The sequence below is a fragment of the Euprymna scolopes genome, chromosome 35, assembly GCF_053919585.1.
Source record: "Euprymna scolopes isolate OS-2025 chromosome 35, ASM5391958v1, whole genome shotgun sequence".
Taxonomy (NCBI): domain Eukaryota; kingdom Metazoa; phylum Mollusca; class Cephalopoda; order Sepiida; family Sepiolidae; genus Euprymna; species Euprymna scolopes.
Genome location: NC_136516.1, coordinates 82788600 through 82813679, shown reverse-complemented (window position 1 = coordinate 82813679; position 25080 = coordinate 82788600).

Sequence of the window (25080 nt, the reverse complement as noted above, 5' to 3'; positions counted from 1 at the left end):
GGGCCGTTACGTGGACCAATCGCATCTAGTTACGTCACCCCTAGGGGAGGTTTGATCGTCCCCGCGTGTAACGTGTGCACCTGTGGCTCTGCCAGCGCTTTCATGACCCGAAAAATTACTCACACGACCTCATACTCGAATCCTGAGTCATTCAATTTTCGGAGTACAATTTACAAAAAAATATATATATATATATATTGTCAACGATTTTAATAACAATGCAAATCATAATTACAGCTTTCTTTCAGCAAGGTCTTTTTGCTGTCGCCGGGGCACACCAACGATATTTAAAGAATAAAAAGAACTGGCTGCTCCAGCATTTCAGGAGTATTGACCTCACCCCGTGGGGAGCCCAATCACCCCTTGGGATGGTCATGTCAAACTCTTCCTTCTCGCTTCTTCCGTTTCATTGATTCTTCCCGTCTTATTTATGTGGCATCAGCCGGGACAGGCGACTTTATGGAGGGAGCATAGTTTATAAAATTGCTGCAGTTTCAATACTTATAGTTCCTCTAGTATTCTTTCCATATTTTTCTTAGATTTTGTTGCAGTTTCCACTTGGCTGATTAGTGTTTGTCGTTTGTATAGTTCGATTTCCGAATTCGGAGAATTATTGATATCATTCACTCACTAGGAGTTTTTATACATGTTAACATCAAATATTTCTATTTAAGAACAACCCGTGACGTACACTGGAGTCTGAGTGACAACAAGTCTGCACAGATTTCCAGTACTCCCTACCTCATTAGATAACCTTTGCAAATGCGTAATTGCTTATCATCGGCCATTGGTCTCCACTGAAATTTGAGTGGCAATAAGCCTTCTCAAGGTCCTAGTTCTCTTGCCCAGTGGAGGTCTGGTAAGTGCTCTATACTTGGTCTTTCCATCCTCCTTGATACTACTCGGCTATTTGTCCTAACTTTTGGGGGAAGGCGGTTAATTGGCAATGGTGATGTTGGAGGAGATAGAGAACTTATATATATGTAACTTCAATGTTCTTGGTTCCATCTAACGCTTCTTCGTGATTTGTCCTGTAGCAGTTTGTCTGGCTTGTGCATTCAAGGGGTTTCCTTAATATTTTAGCTGTTTTCATTATTGATATTCGTTGTATCTTTCTAGCTATTCCTCTTATTCCAATTTTTCCTATTCTTTTTTCAAAATTTTTCGGAAGTGTTTCTGGTATCATTTTGATTTTCTTCATCCCTTTCAGCTCCCTGTCCAGCTCTGTGTATCTGCTCCGTTTCTCATTTTCTTTGGTATTCACCCAGTGATCAGCTGGGACAGCAAAATCTATCATTTGACAGGATTTTACTTTCTTATTAATTATTACAACATCCGGTCATCTTTCTTAGATGGGTTTATCAGTCTGTATGCCATATCCCATGTTTATGTGTATGCCGATGTCCTCTAAGATTTTGTGACTCGTGTTTTCAAATATTATTGCCGGCATATGTTTTTACCATTTGTCTGTGCGTTCGAGATGCAGTTCTTTGCATAATTCTCAGTGTGGTTGTGTCTCTTCTTGTATTCCTTTTGGGCCAGTTTGCTGCATTCATTTATTATATAGTTTGTTTTTTCGTCTTTATGTACACACAGTCTGCATTCGCTGTTTTCTTGCGTTTCCTCGATCTTTGCTTTGATGTGATTGGTTCCTATCGAGTTATCTTGTGCTGCCGTTATTAGGAATCCAGTTTCTTGGTTTACGTGTCCTTTTCGCATCCACGTCGAAGTATTTTCTTTATTCTCTTCTTTTGTCATCTTTATGAATCTTTCATGTGGTTGTGTATATTCCCATTTTATTCTCGTCTTATTCTTAACTTTCTGTTTTCTGTTTTGCCGATTTTTTTCAGTGTCCCTCGCTGTCACGATTATCCTTTCAGCAGTTATGCATCATGTATTTTTCTAATTCGTTTTTGTGTCATTCACGCGGTCTTATACACAATATTAAAGGTATGTCGAAGATACACATATGCCACACACACGCACGCATATAACATTAGCGACCACGAAACAAAACGGGTTCAGAAAGTGGAGAACCACTAATAGATATTTAGTAACACATTTACGACACGTTACAAACAAACATGAAACGTATACACCCGTTTATATGGGTGTCGTTCATGTTAGATAGCGTAACAGTATCTCTTTTGATGCCACACTTAGTCTGTTCTGTCCTCGGTTACTACATAGGAATCCTTCTGTAATGAAGATCAAGTCGGCAGAAGTCAGACAAGCTTTCGAGTGTAGACGGAATCAAGGGGCCAAACCAAATCAACCTGGTTGATTTAGGTTTAAAACTTGGACAACCTTGACAAGGACGGGGGTTGGGTGCATAATTACGTGCCAGTGACGTATAGGCTTCTATCTCTTCTCTGCCCCTAAATATATATAGAAACGGTCATAGGACATTTTTCATCAGTCAGTTAGAATCTGGTTCGAGTTAGAATTCGGTTCGAGTCCGACAGGCACAGTCGTCAGTTATTCTTATGCATGGTAGAGGAATCGATAGAGATACCTCTTACCCTCCTTCAAAGGATAGGCAGAGAATAGACGCGCGACATTCGACCGTGAAACGAATAAATTCCAATTGTCCAGAGAAATGAGACTTGTTTTGTTGTTATGAGATTTTGTTCAAGGGAAGCTGACACGGTCAAGCGATGCAAATACAAGATATGAAGACAGGGTACGTTCCGCTTTTATGTTATATGTTCTCCCAAGGGCTGACGTACAGTAAAAATAAACATTGACCCCCAAGAAAGCAGACACCCTATCCTATTACCCCAAGCAACATTCTATGCAATTTTTATATTTGTTATAAACCCCACTATTCAATTTTTGGAAGCTGGATTTTTCATCACATTAAAAATTAACGTTGTGTGTAGTATTGCCTTCGTGGAGGAGGCACGTAAACAGGAACAATAGAAATGTGTTTGTATTGATTATTACCACTTTGCAACACTATAATAAGAAAATAAACCGTAACAAGCTTCTTCCGCACTACATATAGAGTACTTTTTAGATAACAGAGCTACATTCTCAATGCCCTTTTTATGAAATCTATTTTGATAACATTATGTTTGTAAAAATCCGGAGTGCGCTTTGTGATTCAAATCTATGTCACCACTCTGAAATCGACGGACCCATCTCCTAACTGTCCTGACATCAACTGCATCGGTTTCTTAAACGTTTCGAAGGCGCCGATGGATGATGATCGGTTAAATTTTTTTCTGCATGGAGGAATTCAATGATGTATCTCTACTTCTGACGTGCGTCCATGACAACGGTTGCTTTCTTAGCGTCTTACACCGTCAATATCTGCAACAGAGAGGCGAAACTTTCAGGTCCTGAATGCATAAGTCCCCTCATCATATCAATGTAATTTGCAAACCCGTTTAATACATTCGGGCGGAATAAAAATAAAAGTATTTACTATTGGGCGTTGTATATCTACTATTATATAAAAGCTAGTTTGTGTTTGTGATTTCCTTCCTCATAGGTTCGGTTGAGCCTATCTTTTGCATATATATATATATATATATATATATATATATATATATATATATATATATATATATATATATATATATTATACGAATAATATTAAATAAGTAATCTGACACAAATAACAGGAAGCACAATTATATATTAACATTTCTCTATTGTCCTAAATCGATGCTGAAAGCGGGAATAAAAGGAAAGATAACTCATCGACGACACATCGGCCATGTTGAAGCGGATGAAATAAGAAAAAAAAAGGTCAGTCATTGTTGACGTCGCAAAAATGAAAGCCCCGAAACGACTCACATCGGATTAATACGGAACGAAACAATTCGTTTTTTCCCGTCTTCCTGGGACTTCTGTCATAAGTGAAGTGACATCCCTTTTTTTAATACAATAAATTAGAAAATATGAAAACATATTAATACTTAAATAAAGACAATTTGATCGCCTAACGCTAAAAGAAAATTAAAAAAAAAAAAGGAACGTACAAACGAGATAGCCATTTTGAATGGCTGCTATAACGGACGTTAATCGTCATGGAAAGATGTTATTCGGCTGACTAAGTAACGGGAATTTACGGATTTATCATGATGACGATAAAAGGATTCTTATTGTTCTATCAGTTTTTTTAAACAGTTTTTTTATAGTTATTATTATGATAATAACACTTTAAATGAATTTGTGTATTTATTCATCTATTGTTAAGTGCGAGTGTTTATCTATTAAACCCTGTTTCCGTAAGAACTGTCATTCTTTGGAGAGTGTTTCCCAATGCGTCATTAGTTGGAAGGCAGCTTTTGTTAAACTTTGATTTCGACACGTCATTCGAAACGACGGTTTTATTCGCAATCAGCCGACGGACTATTTTCTGTGTCGTGTCAGCGCGCATGAATTTGACCTCACCACACAACAACAACAACAACAATAACAATAATAATAATAATAATAATAATAATAATAATAATAATAATAATAATAATACAAAGAAATAGAAAGTTTAATTTTCTCTAATAATGCAACGACGGATTCGAACACATGTACTCTTATTGTTTATTATGATTTTTTTTTTCTTACCGAAACCTTTCCATGCTCAAATTGAATCGTAAAGATATTTTGCACAACTTTGCAGCCCTCGCTCCCCCCACCCCCCCTCTCTCTCTCTCTTTATATATATATATTTATATATATATATATATATATATATATATATATATATATATATATATATATATATATATACGCGCGTGTACGTAGATTAATGTTTTTAAAAATAATAAATAAATCAATCAAAAAAAAAAAAAAAATCGTCCAAATAAAAAATAGGCGACCTTCTAAGAAAAAACACTGGATCTCCAGTGCGGAGACGTTAACCTTAATATCGTTTGAAAAAAAATCAACAACAAAAACCACGTAAACAGATAAACGATAAAAAACTAAACAGTGGATTGTGTATGGCACCATAGCGTAATGGGTTAGAGAGCTGGACTGAAATACATAAGGTACGGAGTTCGAATACTAACAGCAATCAAGCTACGCTGAAGAGGAGTAGGGTTCCGAAACACGCGCGGCCGTGGGTTACTGATTTTAAAAATAATAAAAAATAAGTTTTTTGTTTTTTTACAAGGTGGTCACTTATTAAGGCCCAGAACCCACTCAGGGATAAGGGTAATTGCATGTATAGTACGCTAGTGATGAGATTTAAAAAAGTGTATACTTAAGGGGGCGGTTCATCAGCAATTTGCTTACGTTGGACTTGAAGACATCCAGGTTGTAGTCAGGTGGGAAACAGGCAGACGGAACAGATTTCCACAGGCGTGCAGTTCTAAGAAAGAAGCTTTGTTCATGGAATCTAGGTTTTGAGTTAGGCACAGATAATGAGTGGGGAAAACTTTTGACGGTGGTTTCAGCTAGACGGGTATTTATCATGAAAGATTGGCGAGGGGGGACCAGAGATTAGAGCTCAAACGAGCACCTGCCATGGAAATAATGATAAAACAAAGATAGGCTCGCAACGTCTCTTCTGTGAGATAGAGGCTGCAAGGAAGAGAAAAGGGCATCCCCACTAAGCCACGAAGTCTATTTCGTACTCTGTCAAGGCAGGATAGGCTGTTTTTAGCAGCTCCTGTCCAGATATGGTAGCAGTGTTCCATCCTTGGACGTACTTGGCTTTTATATAGATAGAGAATTGCATCAGTAGTGAGATATCTACTGGAGCGGTAGAAGGATCCCACCATCTTTCCAGCGGCCTTTGCAACAGACTTGATGTACGTGTTCCATTTCAGATCAGGAGTAAAGGTCAAGCCCAGAAGCTTGTCAAAACATGGGGCTTCTCCTAGATGAGAGCCATCCATTTCAATTGATGCCAGATGGGAATCAGAGCGTTGATGATGTAAAGATAGGAGCTTGGTTTTAGATGCATTAAAGGTAACCAGCCACGTCTTCCTCCACTGTACCACGCGCTCGAAATCAGAGGAGAGAGAATCAGAGAGAACTTTGTCATTTACAGCCTTTGATGTGTTGCCGTAGATGGTCGTGTCATCAGCATAGATGTCAACGAATGATTTAAGTATGTGTTTTGGGAGATCATTGATAGAGAAGGAACAGAGTTGGGCCCAGGATGGACCCCTGAGGGACTCCAACATTAATACTGCGGGCCTCTGATTTTTGTCCATAAACCACTACTCTTATGAGCCTATCGGAGAGAAATGATTTAATGATTGAGAAAACATTTCCAGTTATACCGTAGCTGGAAATCTTGTGAAGTAGGCCTTTATGCCATATCTTATCGAAGGCCTTCGAAATTTCAAGAGCAATTGCCCTAGAAAGGAAACCTTTGTCAAGAGATTCGCTAATCCTATGAGACATAACCGTTAGCACATCTACGGTAGATCTTGCAGAACGGAAACCATATTACATGTCACTAAGAAGGTTATTTCTGCTGAGGTGGTTTACTACTTCTCTATTTAATATGGATTCCATCAACTTACTCATGACACACAGGAGACGTATTGGTCTGTACTGAGAGGGAGATGACTTATCACCTGACTTCTTAAATACAGGGCATACTGATGAGGTTTTCAAGGGTGTTGGAAAGCACTTCTCCTTAAGGCAATGCTTAAACAGTTTCGTAAGTATGGGAGCAAGTCCAAATAAAAAAATAAAGAATCTAAGAAAAACAAAAATAAAGAATTTAAGGAAAACACCAGATTTCCGAGGCGGAGCTGTTAACCTTAATATCGTTAAAAAATCAACTACAAAACCAATATATATATATATATATATATATATATATATATATATATATATATATATATATATATATATATATTTGGATTTTCCTTTTAATTGAGCACTCTGCTGGAATTCTTTTTCCCCAAAAAACTAATCATATATATATATATATATATATATATATATATATATATATATATATATATATATATATATATGTGTGTGTGTGTGTGTGTGTGTGTGTGTGTGTGTGTGTATGTACACCATATACGGCACTATTACGTTGCCATGCCAGTTCCCGTTAGATCACCGAAGTTAAGCAACATGTAGCTTGGTTAGTACTAAAATGGGTGACCATTTGAGAATTACATGTGCTGTATGTGCTCTCCGCTTATTCCCTCATTGTTTCCAGTAGTTCTGGACCTCCTTTTGCAACTGGACTCGAGCACTGCCGATTTGGGAGAGGTGTCGTTGGGATTGTGTAACCCTTTCTTCACAATTTTACATGTCGCAACTCTGACAGGGTGTATCCATTGTTTTTCGAGACTGAACGGAGGCTCCCAATACATGTGCATATATATATATATATATATATATATATATATGTATATATGTGTCTTTGTGTACAATACATTTATGTATCTCTCTCACCCTCTCTCTCTCTCTCTATATATATATATATATATATATATATATATATATATATATATATAGTAAGTTAGTTAGAGCTAAGTAGTGAGTTATGAAAATGTATATGGCAATTAAGCTACACAGAATATTCCGCGTTTTATTCCCATTTCATTCAGACATAAGCCTGATGAATTCTCACGACAATGAAACACGGAATATTCTGTGTAGCTTAATTGCTATGCATATTTTCATAATTTACTACCTAGCTCTACCTATATATTGAGCACTGTTGAAGTAAACACTGAAAAATTTACGCATGAAATTATATCTTTGCATATTGATTTCTGTGATTAAATGGAGTAATTATATATATATATATATGTGTGTGTGTGTGTGTGTGTGTGTGTGTGTGTACATATACATATCCATCTTATTCTTGGTATATATGTGAGTGTATAGTATCTGAATGCCTAAAATATCACGAGGAGATATATTTTATATACTAACGTTCATTATTTTGTTTAAGAGTGCTGAATACAATCAGTCTTTACAAACTCACCTTTCTCGACTTTTCCCTCTCTCTTTTTCTCTGTCTGTCTCTCTGTCTCTCACTCTCTCTGTCTGTCTATGTCTGTCTGTCTGTCTCTCTGTCTTTATATATATATATATATATAAAGAGAGAGAGATAGACAGACACACACACATATTTATATATATATATATATATATAAAGAGAGAGACACAGACAGACAGACACACACACACACACACACACACACACACACACACACACACACACACACACACACACACACACACATATATATATATAATAGGAAAATCTTATTTAAAATTAATTAAAATTCTCAAAAATACATTAAAAATCTGTGAAGAAGGTATACAGAATTTTTAATTATCCCACATGGAGTAAAGATTAACTGGAAAGACTTTATTCTGCGGAGTTTTGAAAAATGCAATAAATTTTGCAGATTATTGCATTAAAAGATGGATTGCATCATGTCTGTATAACAAAGTCTTTTAACACTTTATGAAAGTCTATATAATTATTATGAAAGCAGAAACAAGGAAAAAGTTAAAGTATAAAAGGATATAGTTGAATAAAGACGTGAAATCGAGGAAGGTTAAATCAAACCAAAGACCTTCGAGAATCCATAAGAACAGGAAAACGGAAAATACATGACATCACGATTAAGTAAAATTCAAGTTTTAAAAACGAATAAAAAGCAAAATGAAGGTAAGTCATAGCAAAAATGAAAACGCGAGCAAGGTGAACACTGAGAAATGGGTGATAAGAAAAAGAAAGGCAAAATAAAAAGGAAGAAAAGAGAAAAGAAAGAAATAATATGAAAGAGCGGAAAAGAGGAGAGGAAGAAAAAGGAAACCAGTGGAGAAAAAAGGGGAAAAGGGTCGAAGAAGCAAACAGAAAACCAACATAGTCAGTCTATTTTTAGAACAGATAAATATAGGCCAAGTGAAAGATAATTATGCGGAAGAGATGATTCAAATTTATTTATTAAAAATAGTGAAATAAGTTTAAATGAGTAAAAGGATTAGCAAATCATAAATTATAGTTTAATAATTCTATGTATAATGGTCCCTATAATCACATAGGCAACTGCACATGTATAAATGCATCCACACACATATACAAATTAATAATATAGGATAAGAAGTGAGACTAAAGGGGCCAATCCACTCACACACAAAGGACACACAGACATATAATTATGCACACACATACATGCATATATATACATATGCACACATACATACATATATACACACATATATGCATACATATACACATATATACACACATATACATATGAACACAGACACACGCATATACGCAGATATACTCCAGGTCTAGTATATAATAGTTCCTCGAGTCTCACAAAGATTATAATAATAATCAGTAGCAATAAAAAAAATCTCACATTAAGAAAATTAGTAGTCAAAGAGTTATATATATATATATATATATATATATATATATATATATATATATATATATATATAACACTTTGGCTACTATGTATATATTGCATAAATTAAATATAAAAAATAAATTTATATGTATATATAATAAAGATTTCTAAGTAAATACTTGCATCTGAAGTATGTATTACACGAATGTGCGTCTCGTGTATTAACTTAAATACTTCGGGGCTTGGACTGGCTCAATCATAATAGGCTAAATGTATCCCAATTTTGACGACGAGAACCACGATATATTTTCCTCTTTTTTTGAAAGGAATTCTAACAAAGTGCTCGATTGCAAAGAAAAACCTTTTCAATATAAGAAATTAATATTTATTTATTTAAAATTTTACAGAAGGTTAGAAAAACATTGGTACCCTCGGTTTCAAGCCTAACATAAGAGGGACCAGTTAATGGTAAATCGTAAATAATGCTAGGCTCTCGTCAGCCATGTTGTTTTCTGTAATAAGGAAAAAAGCAGGACCGCTTATATTGCTGTTCATTTTTATTTAACTTATAGCTTATCCTTATTTCTGTATATTTTATTTTATTTTGATATCAATTTTCTAATTTTTTAATTAATGTATTTTTTGTAAATTTATGTTGTCTTATTCTGTTTCTAATTGGCATGGTTTCCGGTTTAATCGGTTAGTCTTGGTTGGTCCAAGGGAAGTAATCAATCTATCTTATTAATTTTTAACCTTTTGTCTTTCTTTATATTAGTTAAAGGGGAGTAACTCATGATTCGGTGCTTTTCAATTTGAATATATTTATACATATATTTTTTATATGTCTTATATATATATATATATTTACTTATTTTTATATTATATATATTTTAAACGCTTATATTTTGATTAATACAAACACTATCTATTATGATGTTATTTTATTTTATCTTTGGTATGTATCTGGTATCACGTTCTAAGGATTATATATAAGCTATTTTAATTTCATTTACTGACTCGTAATGTTTGTACTTAATTATATATATATATATATATATATATATATATATATATATATATATATATATATATATATTTGGGTTTATGGTATTCTTCAATATAACCATAAAAATTGCTAATATTTTTATACTTAAAATTGCTAAATATCTATTTTCACTTTTACTAAATTATTTTATGCATTAAATTGACTGCATTTAAAATACTCTTGAAGAAATTCTTTTAGGTAGGGTCACGTTTGTTGTTCGGTCCTCCAAATTTATTAGGGGCGCTTGTCTCCTATGCATACAGGCCTTAAGAGTTTCACTGCGGATGTTTAAACAGGTCATTTGGGGGGTCATTTATAGTCTTTATTATATGGTATTTCGTCTCAAAACGGTGCCACCTTTGCGATGTCTGTCCCCTCCTCTATCATAAGTGAAGTATTTCATCTCTGGTGTAAAAGAACTGTATTACACCTTCTTTCAATAATTAATTAGCATCTCTCTCTCAGTATTGCCACCATCGTCGTTATTTCCTTACCTTGATTCCCCCGTTATATGTTCGTCGTTATACCTGTCTCCAATATGCCCCCTGTTACACAACACTTGAAGTTTGCCAACATCTGTGAAAGTGGTTTGTGGAATGAAATGGATTCAAACTTGGGACACCCAGATCGTCCATCTATGTTGTTAACCGCTAGACCACTGTCAACTTCCTATAGCGTGGTTATATGTTAGTATATAAAAAAGTACCAAACTTTTGAAAGGGTCGTGTTTTTCTGGACTGAGATATTAGAAAACCAAGGAATAAATGATCAGTATTTTGTTCGAATTATTCACTAATAAAGTTTATTTGAAAAACGGCGCAGCTAAACGTCCCGGGTGTCTGAATTGGTAAAGCCGGCTATCACTTTACAGACGAAGGTTTTTATTAGGAGCTTTCTGGTTGTGTTTGAGAAATTTATGGACTTTAGCCAATAAAGACCTCGTCGTGGGGTCGACTGTTTATATTCAAACTGGTCCCTAACGTCAAGCATTTTGAGAGCATGAATCGAATCCGACATATCCCTAGGGGAACCGAATAGACACCTGCTAAAGCTCCAATGCAGGGATAATGAGTTTGGCTGATTTCCAGTTGACTGCGCATGCGCATGCATCGATATCAGGAATGGGAGGCAACTACAAAGAAAATTACACATGTTATAGATTTTAGAAGTAGGTACAGAGTGACCCCGCCCCTCAAATTCTTTATGAATCGAAATCCAACGTTTCTGAAGTTTTGGGATGACGATTCGTACTATTTGCATTATTCGAACTACTGTTCTCATCTTGAGTGTTAATTTCACAAGGTTTCGGTTGATGTAACCTTCGACCTCCTTCAGGTGTATCTTGTTGAACATTGGAATCTTTCTGTCGAAACCAGTCATCGGCACGGAATTTCAAACGCAGGCGTTCGTTTAATCAACAGAGGGGGAAGTATCATGTCCTCTTTCAGTTGGGTAGAAGTTTTAAGTAAGTTGGAATTTTATTTTCAGCGTCGCCTGCACTGCACTTCCAAAAGAGTATAATTTACAACTGAATTTGTGGACAATTCGGGTATTTTTGCTTTTTCAGAAGTACATTGTTTATATTTTTAGTTATTTTTACTTTTTGTGGACTGTTTCACTCATCTTCATAGTTATTGATGTTGTTGTTTGACCACGTTTCGGCCACCTATTCCTCTGGTCTTCTTCAGATGGTTAACCGCGACGGAATAAGAAAGCTGTCTCTTAACTGTATTCTCAGTAATTACTGCCTTTCATAGTTGTTGCTGTCTCACCATGTTTTGGCCAACTAGTCCTCTGGTCTGTTTTGCGTAGGATTGAAACCGCTACCTTCAGCTAACGCTCACCTGGAATTGTAGAAATAAAGCACCTCGATCCACTGCGCCACGGGCCCGGAAAGAAGTAAAATATATTTATATTATACACTCTTTTTAATTACCACAATTTATTATTACAGATATTACACACACACACACACACACACACACACACACACACACACACACACACACACACACACACACACACACGCTCATACACGCTCATACACACACAAATATATATGTATATATATATATGTATATATAATTTTTTAACTATAGTAATTATTAAATATCTTCAACCACTAGTGTTTCCTTTCGGGAATAATCAGTGTAGGGTGTCACGATTAACATCAGTCGAGAGATTCGAACCCGTCATGTCTGGCTTTATTAGCAAGGACCCAATACATTTGGCTACCGTCAACCGCGAGAAATACAGTTGAGATTTAAAGATTTATTCTTTTTAAATGCTTTTAACGTAAGTCATAGTGATCTAATCATTATATGATGATCTGCGCATATGAGCTAAGTTGACCGACTTATTTCATCTGAAACTGCCCAACAGTAAGAAACAAGTATCTTAAAGTGGTGGACAATATTTTACTATAATAATTATTAAATACCTTCAGACACCAGTGTTTATTCCTTTCGGGAATCATCAGTGCAGGGTGCCACCATTAACACCAATCGAGAGATTTGAGCCAGGCAACAGAAGTCATGTCTGGCTTCATAAGCAAGGACCAAATCAATTCGTCTACCGTCAACCGATATATATATATATATATATATATATATATATATATATATATATGTATATTTTTTTTTATATCCCCGAAACAGTGTTTCATGGTAAACAACTGATGATCCCTTAAAAATTAATTATTACTTGTACTATAGTGAATTCAAGAGAGCAAGTTGATGCAGTGATTGCAGGTTATTAAATGACTTACTGACTAAATGGTTTTCTAACGAATGATTTTTTTTTGTATAATTTTAAAGGTTAAAAACTTCCAAGACTATTCTTCCCTAGCTTGAGGTAGTTTCTAGTATTGCTGCACTGAATAGTTGTGATACAGCGAATCAGTATGCCTGCGAATAACTATAAATGCTTCCTACTTTGGGTTGAGCATATTGGGGGGATAAAAAGAAAAACAAAAGGCTGCCGCTAGCGTACAGAGCAATTCCCTTTGTATAAATAAATAGAGCTTAGGTCGTTTAGACAATGTTTAATTATTGTCATTTCATATACCCATGTAAGCAGCAGTCAAATAGCGTTACGGTTAGAAGAGCGGACTATCGCATAAACGGTCGAGTTTCTATTCTGAAATAGGCTAGCAATTAGTCTAACTGTACTGAAAAGCTAGGATACAGCAAAACATCCTTTCTGTCGATGGATATATATATATATATATATGTATATATATATACATATATATATGCATATATATATGTATATATATATATGTATATATATATATATGTATATATATATATACACATATATATATATATATATATATATATATATAGTAAGTTATAAAATATACATGGCGATTAAGCTACACTGAATATTCCGCGTTTCATCAACTCTAGGACTCTTCAGGCTAGCTCTACCTACGTATTGAGCACTTTTGAAGTAAATACTTAAAGTTCACGCGTAAATTTATACTTTCGTATATTAATTTTATGTGAGTAAATGAAGTATATATATATATATATATATATATATATATATAGAGAGAGAGAGAGAGAGAGAGAAAGAGAGAGAGAGTCATTCACACACAGTAGACATACACCTTTCCCCAGCCGTGGATCGAACCTACAACCGTCGCATTGACAGCTCTCGCCATCGAACCATGAATCAGTGCCGTAAATATTTCTCCTCAAGTGTGTCTTAAATCCACATCCGCCCATCATAACAGTGTTCAAACCATCAGCTTGTTTACAACCAAATTAATAGTGGACTTCGTTTATTAGCTTAAATACGCATCAGGTGAAAACATATTTACAAAGTGCTCAATCCAAAGCGAGGGCGGGGCTTAATTGTCACCCACATACAGTACTAATTCTTTGTATCACAACTCATCAGTACGACTATACATACACCTTTCCCCAGCCGTGGATCGAACCTATAACCGTCGCATTGACTGTCAGCAGCTCGCACCATCGAATACAATTCTTGGTTTCCATTAAATGTTAAATTCTATATTAGCTCTGTACAGTAGATAATCGTCGCCAAGCATATGTGCTGTTTCTTTGAGTCGTTTGACTTTTCACCGTTCGTCTCTGACTATTATTTTATTCAATCCTAAGAGGATAGATTGTTTCCTGTGTCTATCCATATGTGTCCAGTTGTATTTTAGTGTGAATAATACTCAAGATTAAAACAAAATGCTATGTAAATTTTTATAAATAAAACTCAATGGAGTTGCCTGTTCTTGTTATGTTTTTGTGTTCATCTATAGAAAGAAAAGTTGTTTTTCTTTAAAAGGGGGGGGCTCATCACTTACTAAGTCCCGAAGGCCACTCGAGGATAATGGTTAATGAATGCACGGTGGTCAACGAGACAGCAGCGTATTTATCGTTAATAGTGGAAATTTTGTAGAATTTGACTATTTAAGATGACTGCTAAATAAGGATTTGTTTGCATTGGAGTTGAAGACGACCATGTTGTAGAGAAGTGGAAAGTAGAACAGTGAAACCGAGTTCCGCTGATAGACAGTTGTAGGAAAGAAGCTTTGTTCATGGAACTTGGGTTTAGATTAAGGCTAAAATAGAGAGGGGTGGAAATTGTTGATAGTGGTTGTAGGTAGACGAGTGCTTTTTGTGAAAGTTTGACAAGGAGGAGCGTAAATTGAAACTTGAAAAAGCACATGCCATGAAAATGACGATAGAGCAAAGGCAGGCTTGAGAAAAGAGCATCACCTACTAGGTTTCAAAGCTGGTTTTGAACTCAACGCAGGATAGGGTGCTCTGAACCGCTAGAGAATCTTCATAAATTTAAAAAATATATTTTTTGTGTAATGGATCGTGTGTAAGTGACTTATATACATTTCAGTTTTTGTCGATTTGAAATTATTGCACTTTTATACCTAGGACAACTTTAAACATTTTTTTTTCTTTCTTTATTAGTTCTTCCTTTAAGTAAGCAAAAACATAATGATATCTCCCCGTCAGTATTTATAAACATTTCTTCATAAAAATCAGACTTTCATCGCCACGGAAGCTCGGAATATACGGCATAATCACGTTGACACAACAGTTTTCGTTACATTACTGAAGTTAAATGACGTTGAGCTTTGTCACTATCAGGAGTTTGAGGGTTTCGGAACACAAAGTTCTGTATTTAATACCACAATTATGTAGGAAGGTTACATTTTTTTTTCAATTTTCACCCCAAACAAGGCACAGTGCTACTTTGAAGCAGGGGGCTACTATTAGGGACTTAATTAGCGGGGTATTATGAAGGGAAATGAGTAGAAAGATGTTTGTTAACATTACACTTGAACTTCTGCATATCAGTGCAGTTGGGAAAGCAGAATCCCGGAAGGGAGTTCCAAACACCCGCAGTTCTGGGGAAGAAACTGTTGGAGTAAAAGGCTTTCTTGCACCTAGGAATCTCTACTGTAAAGGGATGAGACTTAGTAGCTTGTCGGGTTTGTCGGGGGTAGTTACGTCGGGGCGGTACAAGTGTTTGCAGTTCGTCAGAGCATTCACCATTAAAGTATTTGTAGAACAGGCAGAGGGATGCAACATCTCGTCGATGGGACAGAGACTGAAGCCTAGATGACAGTTCAGGACCTATCAGGTTGGCGACTCTCTTTTTAACCCTGTCCAGGAGCGAGAGACAAGCAGCAGATGCACCAGCCCAGATGTGACAACAGTACTCCATACATGGGCGAATGGTTGCCTTATAGAGGTATAGGATACTGTCAAGCGTAAGTAGTTTTCTAGCACGGTAGAGGGAGCCAATCTTCCATTTTGTTCTCATATACGGGACCATGTATATATATTGCAGCTAACGTTGTCAACATTACACCTGAGGTTTATCACCATAAACATTATTCACAAGACTTCTTAGACGCTTTCTAAAAACTCAGCAACCATTTTCTTTCACATTTCTATTCTTTAATGTAACGGATAGTGTTTTCAGTAGAGAAGAATAATTATGCACGGGTTAGTAGGTTTTTAATGGCGCCTTTTGGACTTGCAGGTGTTTTGTGCGCTCTTCGCTTATCTCGGCATTGTTTCCAGTCGTCCTAGACTCAAACAGTGCTGATTCAGGAGAGAAGTGGTTAGTGATTGCGCAATCCTTGCTTCACAATTACATACGAAGCTACCTCTGCTGTGGATATCCTTTATCTTTCGAGACTGAACGGAGGCATTATTCCAATAACGCCTTTATTGTAGCGATGGGAACGTTCGCTTTTTTAATTTAAAAAAAAGTAGAATCTAAAGTCATTGTCTTTTGTATAACTAGATTTTGTTTGTTTTGTTGTTTTCAGTGTATTTAATGCTCCCCACCACCACCTCCATCATCATCATCATCATCATCATCATCATCATCATCATCATCATCTGAATCCGAAGATTTTCTAGTTTGCAGTTGTTTCTCAGATAGACATAATCTTTTCAAGAAAGGCATCGGATACTTACGGGACGGACCACGAGAAGGTTACCAACATCTTTAGTGAAAGTCATTTTTGTGGAACGAACTGAATTCGAACTTGAGACACCCAGGTCCTCAGTTCGTGTCGTTAACCACTAAATCGCCGTCACCTCTCTACTTAATGCTGAATCCACTAATTTTGAAAAAAAAAGTTGTATGCTGCAAGTTTTTATATCTTCAAATATTTGTTAATGGCATTTGGTTTGGGTGTTTTGCAGATGAAAATAATTTATTTATTTTTTTGTCTGTGCAGAACATTATTGATTACTGTAAAAGGTATAGGAAAAAAAGACAATAACATCAATGCTTGTGTGGATTATTGTAGTTCAGCTAGCCAGTAGCTCCAGACAGCCTGATCTTGTAAAATCAGATTTATAAGTAGAAGTCTTTAATGTATTGTTACATGTGGCAGTAATAAAAGCAAGGATAAGATTTTGTGAAAGAGTACGTACGCGCGTATGCAAATGCCGAGCCATTAGCGAAGAAGACTATAAAGAGAGCGTGTTCACTGACCAGTGATCACGTTAAGCATGTCCGAGAGCACGTTCGAAACGACAGAGATCAGAGAGGAGGAGCAGGATCACGTGGCGTTGCATAATCTCATCCAGTACTCATTTGCACAGTCGCATACTGTTCACTGTTGTGGGATGTTAGAAGGGCTAATAGAGAGTCTTTACTTGGGCTATCCTTGTATTTTTGAAGAGCCTTCCTCTTGGACTCAATGAGAGGATCTAGTTTCTCCGAGTTTGCATCGTGCCAGTCATTGTTTTGTCCACCCTTTCTCCTCTCAGAAGCTGAGATTGAAACAGAGTATGCGACCTCCTTCAGATTTTCACACATTTCTGTGGCCGAGCCGCCTGAGTTGATATAATCAGTTGCAAAGTTGGTCTCGAACTGTCTGACCCTGTCTTGGTGGTTAGTCTTGGTTACATCGATTTTTAGTTTTCCAGCTTGTTTGGCACAGAAGAATTTCTTTGGTTGCAGTTTGACTTTGACCGAGTGATCGGTGTCAAAATCAGCACTGTGATAAGTTCTAATTAATGAGAAGTTCATATTTACAATGCATTCCCACGGGACAGAGTTAGACACCAGGGTCGTTTTTTTATGTGGAAAAAAGGAAAAAATGAATGAGAAGTTAGGTACGAAACTTTCTCCTGAGGAGAATCAGATCGAGGTGATGCCAATGTTTTGATCTCCAGTGTCGCGATATGATATTCTATGATGGGGTTTCATAGAGAAGAAAATGTTGGTTACACAAATGCCAAGCTTAGTTATCATTCTCAACTTGAGCTCAGAAACACCCATATCTATCATGATTTCATGATTCTTGAAATTTTGAATGTAAGTGTCAAGTTCACTGTAGAATGCATCGTTGGTGTCATTGATTGCTGCATAGTTGGAGCATAAACGTATATTAGGGTGATAGGTCCATCTGTAGTCTTGGCATATAGTGACATTATGTGGGCATTGCCGGTTTGACCCATCTAGACCTTGTCGAGGAGAGAGTTTTTTACCACGAAGCCAACGCCTTGCTCTCTTGTTTCATATACTTTCTTCTCTTGCCAAAAGAAAGTGTAGTCTGGTTCCCTGAGGCTCCCTGAATCTGAGATACGGGTCTCCTGCAGGGCAACAATGTCTATCTATAGGCGTAATAGTTTTCTGTTGATGACAGCGCTTTTCCGCATCCCAGAGGAATGGAGATCGTTTGATAAGCTGTCAGCATTTTGCTGACATTCCAACATTTCTTTTTAAGTTCTGTTTGATTGTATACTACATCGGTATATGTTCACTTTTCGGAAGAGATCCCATGCCAATGCACCAAAAAAGGCATATGGCCGATGGTGAGAGTACCTTACTTGATGAGTGTTGCTCAGCTTAAGGAAGGTGGTTGCTGTTCGATGGGGTTGACTATGAATGGCCCCTGGCTCCTAGCTGTACGCCAATCTAATTTGGAGGTTTTAATCAGTATCTGCAATTCCTCTGATTGGTTCTATGATGTGTAGTTTAAGTTGTCTCTCTCAGCATTAGTATGCAGAAGTTGTTGCCCAAGCATCAATACCCACCTCTCTGATCTTGCTGGTGTAGGACCAGTACGTCTGGGACCAGCTCGACCAAAGTAACTGCCAAAGACAGTGAGAAGTACTATACTGTCTTTCCTGCGGGGCGACACTTCAAATTTCTATAGGGGTTGTCTCCCCTGGCTTTGCTAAGCCAACAGCTAACCACAAGGAAGTGGCGGACCTCACATGGTTTAGCTTGACTGCTGAAGCAAGGAACCAAGGCATGGCAACGTGGAGCAACAGGTGAGAGATTAGAAGATGGTGGAGAACCTCTGACACTAGTCCACCCCCGGAGTGTTCACCTGCCGAGCTACAAATGGTGATACCTATTCCAGAGATCCCTATACCCTGGTGGGGTTTAAGGAATCTCTAATACAGGGTTTTAAATCTAAAACTCTGTTCCGTCTGCCTGCTTCCCACCTGACTACAACTTGGATGTCTTCAAGTCCAACGTTAACAAATTCCTAATGAACCGCCCCCTTGAGTAAACACTTCATCAAATCTCCACACTAACGTACTGTACTTGCAATAACCCTTATCCCTGAGTGGCTTCCGGGCCTTGATAAGTGGTGACCACCGTGTAAAAAAAAAATGGAAATTGAAAAGAACTCAAAATAAGGATGGGAAAAAAAAGGAAAAGGGGAGGGGAAATAAGTGGGGGTCAAATATGCCCGTCCGAAGCGAACACAAACAGGCACACCATTCATTCAGTCATTGATAAACGTATATGTGAAAACTCGTTCATTATATATGCACGCATTCGACTTAATAATATTTCAATATCTTTACATTCCGGTTTTCTTATATTTAAAAGAACCAAGGAAAGATACAAAGAAGAAGAAGAAGGAATGAGGGGAAAAGTTTCCATTATATAGGGTATAATCTTTGAAAAGGCTAAGGGGGATGAAAATGGGGGCGGCATAGGAGACCCATGTAAAGCGACACATACACTTACAGTTTCTAACACTCAAAAACGTATATGTGAAAACTTCTTCATTATATATGAACGCATACAAAATAATTTAATATGCCAATACATTTGGTTCTATTTACCTACACAGCTTTCTTCCATTTTGCAGTCACAAATATAAGTAACCAACGTGTATGTTGAGGGTGCTGGCAATGGTCCTGTTGTGATAACGTGGATCTGTAGAGAGCATGAGATGTACAGCGGCGCATCTCCGATCTTATTCATTGAGCATTATGTAACTTTCAGACATGGTTGACGCCTCCTATCGCTCTTGGTATTTGTATACAACTGAAAACCGGTTTCCTTAAACGGAAATGGAATCATGTCGTCTTTTCTAGGGCGACAATTTTTTTCGTTTCACCCTGTATACAATTGAATATGATTATACTTACGCCCATTCAAAGGACGATAAATTTCCTAAGAATAAATGTATTGGTATACTACACTAATAAGTGTATTAAATAGGAGAATCCATATGCTATTTAGGAGAAAGAATCGCATAGCAAAAATACTTACAAAGGAATCACCACTTACCAACGCCCAGAAGCCACTCGAGGATAAGGGTTAAAGAGTGTACAGTGTTCAAAAGGACAATATCATAATTATCGTTAGAAGTGTAAATTTGGTAAATTGGATTACTTAAGGGGAACGGCTCTTCAAGAACTTGTTTACATTGGACTTGAAAACGACCATATTGTAGTCAGCTGGAAAGCAGGTAAACGGAAGAGAGTTCCACAGGTGTGCAGTTCTAAGAAAGAAGCTTTGTTCATTGAATCTACGTTTAGGTTTAGGCACAGATAAAGAGTGGGGGAAATTATTGATAGTGCTTACAGCCAAAGGAGTGTTTCTCGTGAATGTTTGGCGAGTGGGGGTGGGAACCATAGATTGGAGTTCCGGCGAGCACTTGCCATGAAAATTAAGATAATACAGACAGGTTCGCAACATCTCTTTTGTGACAAAGAGGTGCAGAGAAGAGTTTAGTATTACAGTATTGAGTTCAAAACTAATCAGACGTTAGAGTATCTATTTACAATGCCAGCCCACGGGACAGAGTTAGACACCAGGGTCGTCTTTTAACGTGGAGAAAAAAGAACAAAAATAAAAATTGTCTCAGTCGTGAAGGGTTTCTCTCCACTGACAGAGAACAAGAAATTTAAGTGTACTATCCGAAGAACAGATACTAAACTTTGATAATTCTTCAAAAGTAAAAATTATATCCAAAATCTGTTAAATTAAATATGTCAAAAAGAAGGGAGGAAACTAAAACCTGTTCCAAAGTAAATGTAAAAGTTTAGACCCTAAAAAGTTCTCAAGTGGAAATAATCTAATATATAAAAGGCGATATGTTTGTCTGTCTGTCTGTCCGCCTGTCTCTATATTTTAAAACTCTATCTGTTCTGAAACTAAAAGCCGCAGAGCGGCGCCAGGGATATCAAATGATTGTATTTTTATGGACTATTCTTTTATGGGTCTGTAGCCGATTGAAATAGTATCTAAGAGGTCAAAAAGTTAACATTTTAAAAAAGAAACATAAATCGTTATACGTTTTGGGTATTCATCTTAGTTTATTTTTAATTTTTAATAAGTCAATGTGGCTGTCACGATGGTACAGTGGTGACCTCACCAGCTTTGACTGTTGCAAGTTTGCTTCCGGTTTCGATTCTGGCTAATGGCGCCAACATACTTTTTTTAAATTTTAAAATCACGTCTCTATAACAATATATACGAAATCTGGACATATTAAAATATAATATTTAAGCGTATTTTACGCCCGGGCAAAGCCGCACCCCCTGCTAGTCTAATATATAAAAGGAACTATGTATGTCTGTCACCATATTTTCAAACTCTATTTCGCCTTAAACTGAAAGTCGCAAAGCGCCGCTAGGGACAACAAATGATTGCATTTTTATGGACCATTCTTTTATAGGTCTTTAGTCAGTTTACATAGGTTTTAAGGCATCAAAAATCGGTTTGAATTGAAAAAATAAAAACTTGACACATTTTGTACATTCATCCTAGTTTATTTTAAATCAGTTCATATGCGTGTCACGTTGGTACAGTGGTAACGTCACCAGCTTTGAATGCTACAGATTTGCATTCGGCTGATGGCACTCAAATATTTTTTACTTTTGAAATCACGAATCTATAATAATATATAGGAAATTTGGGCAAATTACTATATCACATTTAAACGTATTTTACGACTGGACAAAGTCAGGCAACCCCTCATGCTAGTATGATTTCAGTTTAAATGAAATCAATAAGAAATATATGGAAATACATAGGGAATCTTTTACAAATTTTTGTAAAAATATAATAAGATGAGTCATTCATTGAAAACATATGAATTAAAGAATGAATATATTTTTTTGTATTTCATTTTTAACAATAATTTGCTTTAAATGTTTTAATTTGTATAATTTAATCCAAAATTGTTATATATATATATATATATATATATATATATATATATATATATATATATATATATATATATGTAAATTCTTGGTACAGCAAAATGGAAGGAGAAATTTCAGAGGAAACATAATTTAATTTAAATCAAAAAGATAAAAGAAAAAAAAAAAAACGGGCTAGGTCGACAAAAGATTTTGAAACAGCCTGTGTAGACAAAAGATTTTGAAACATCAGTTGGAAATATTTACTGATTTAAAACCACCTGAACAGTGAGAATTATAATTTTTTTTTCTCTCACTGGTTTTCCAACTGAAACCAATTTCCCTCTTTCCTCATTCGATTCTTAGCTTTTAATTTATCATTCTGACGTTTCCTCTTAGAGGGTCAGACGATAAGGCCTTAAGGAAATTTTAACAATTCCACCTGCCCGTTGTTTTTTATTTCTTTGATCTTTTTTATTTAAATTAAATTATGTTTCCTCTGAAATATATATATATATATATATATATATATATATATATATATATATATATATGTGTGTGTGTGTGTGTGTGTGTGTGTGTGTGTGTGTGTGTGTGTGTGCGTGTGTAGTATATATAACAATTAGGGTGGTCCTGGATATGACCTTAAACTATATCCAGTGGTGAGGCCTCCATCTTGCGGGTTTTGAGGAGTGTGGAGCCACCCTTTAATTACCATTGCTCCCAGGACCACTCTGACCCGGAGTAGTCGTACATGTTAGTGTTCCAACTATGGCTTAAATAGAAACCGACTTGAAAACAAATATATTCTATTAAAAAGATTTCTTCAAAATCCATGGATTCGGCATTAAATAACCCGAAAAGGGTTGATATGCCGTAAAACGTAAACAACCAATCAACCAACCAACAAATAGGGATTAAACTATATATATACATATATATATATGTATATATATATATGTGTGTGTGTGTGTGTATTTCTATATATTTATTTATGCATATTTATATGCTTATGAATTATGATGTAGGTAACTCACTCTTAACCTAATTAATAGGTCGTACGAGTTTTAGAACACAGATGTAATACGTGATCACATAATGTAGTCTGCATTTAGTTTACTTTGCTTTTATTTAAAAATAACTAAGATGAAGTTTAAGCCCTTCGTTAAAATTTATATACCTGGCGAGGAAGTAAATACATGCATATACGTTGAGGACCACCTCATTTCATCTATTGCTAACAAAATGCGCAGCTTCAGTTCGGGTATCATGTAGCTTCCAGGGATTGATTAGAATTACGAAGTTACCGAACTTTTTTTTTTTTTTTCATATTATAAACATTACCTAGCGGAAGATATTATCCGTTTCAATTTGGCGTCAAAGACGGGAATAAAATGAAACTTATTCGTGCAGACATTTCGCAAATCGAATCTTCATCAATACTGAACTGTTTTATTCTGGTCTACCTTCGGTTGTTAATAAACAAAATTGATAATCACAGTAAAAGCAATTTCATAATCGATACAAGTTGACGCAATCTTGATTGAAAATCAATCCATCTGAAACAATATAGAAATACAGTTAGGTATATATATATATATATATATATATATATATATATATATATATATATATATATATATATATATATATAACATTTTCAATATATGTGCTGTAAAGCAAAATACTTGTTTATTCATAGCAGAACATTTTGCTAATTGCATTTCATTTCCTCTGATGATAAAATCCATTATTGAAAATCCATGGATTAAGGAAATAAACATACTTTTTCTCCATATATTCCTTGTTTCAAACAATAAATTCTTAACTTAAATATATGTGTATATACTTTAATCTACAAAATTTAACTTTAATCATTAAACATTATATATATATATATATATATATATATATATATATGCATTTATTTAAACTATTCAATTATATACACATATACAATTAGATATAACACACATATACACGCCATAATATCAGAATGTTAATGTAAATATGTATCTATCGAAAATGGTGATATATATATATATATATATATATATATATATATATATATATATATATATATATATATATATATATATATATTGAAATTTTAAATTCGACCATTTTTGATTTTACCATTTTTGGATTTTTACCCTTCACCGGACTGTCCATTCATGTGAAATTTTTTTATCATTTTTCGTTTGCCTCCTGTTCCCCTTACCTCGCCCTTTTTTAACCAAGTAAGATCTGTGACTTACTTGTAGTTTCATTAAATACTTTTATATGCAAAATCCGATCCTGCATTTTGCTAATTCCTGCCCTCTGATGAGAAGGAGAGTATTTCTTCGAAACTCCGCGGATTAAGGACTATCCACTTATCTTGTGTTTCCTTTTTTTTAAATTAAATATGTTTTTAACTCTTTTTCAAGATGCCTTTTAACATGTTTTAATATTCATTTGTTCATATATATATATATATATATATATATATATATATATATATATATATATATATATATATATATATATATAAGCTCCATTCGATAAGTTGCCAAATATTTTTGTACAGGAATTTAAAATTGTCGTAGCCTCTAGAAAATTCGGTACGTTATTGCTGTACATCTTAAGAGATGAGTGACCAATTTTTATCATTTCAGGTTCCAAGAAACAGGTACAGCAGAGATTAGAATTTAGAATACATTTTACTAAAGCCTGATTGTCACAGATGGTGAATTTCAAAAATACAAACTAGACGCAGAGCCACTTTAACAGAAATATATGCAGTAAAATTCTGTTTTAAACTTGGAAAGAT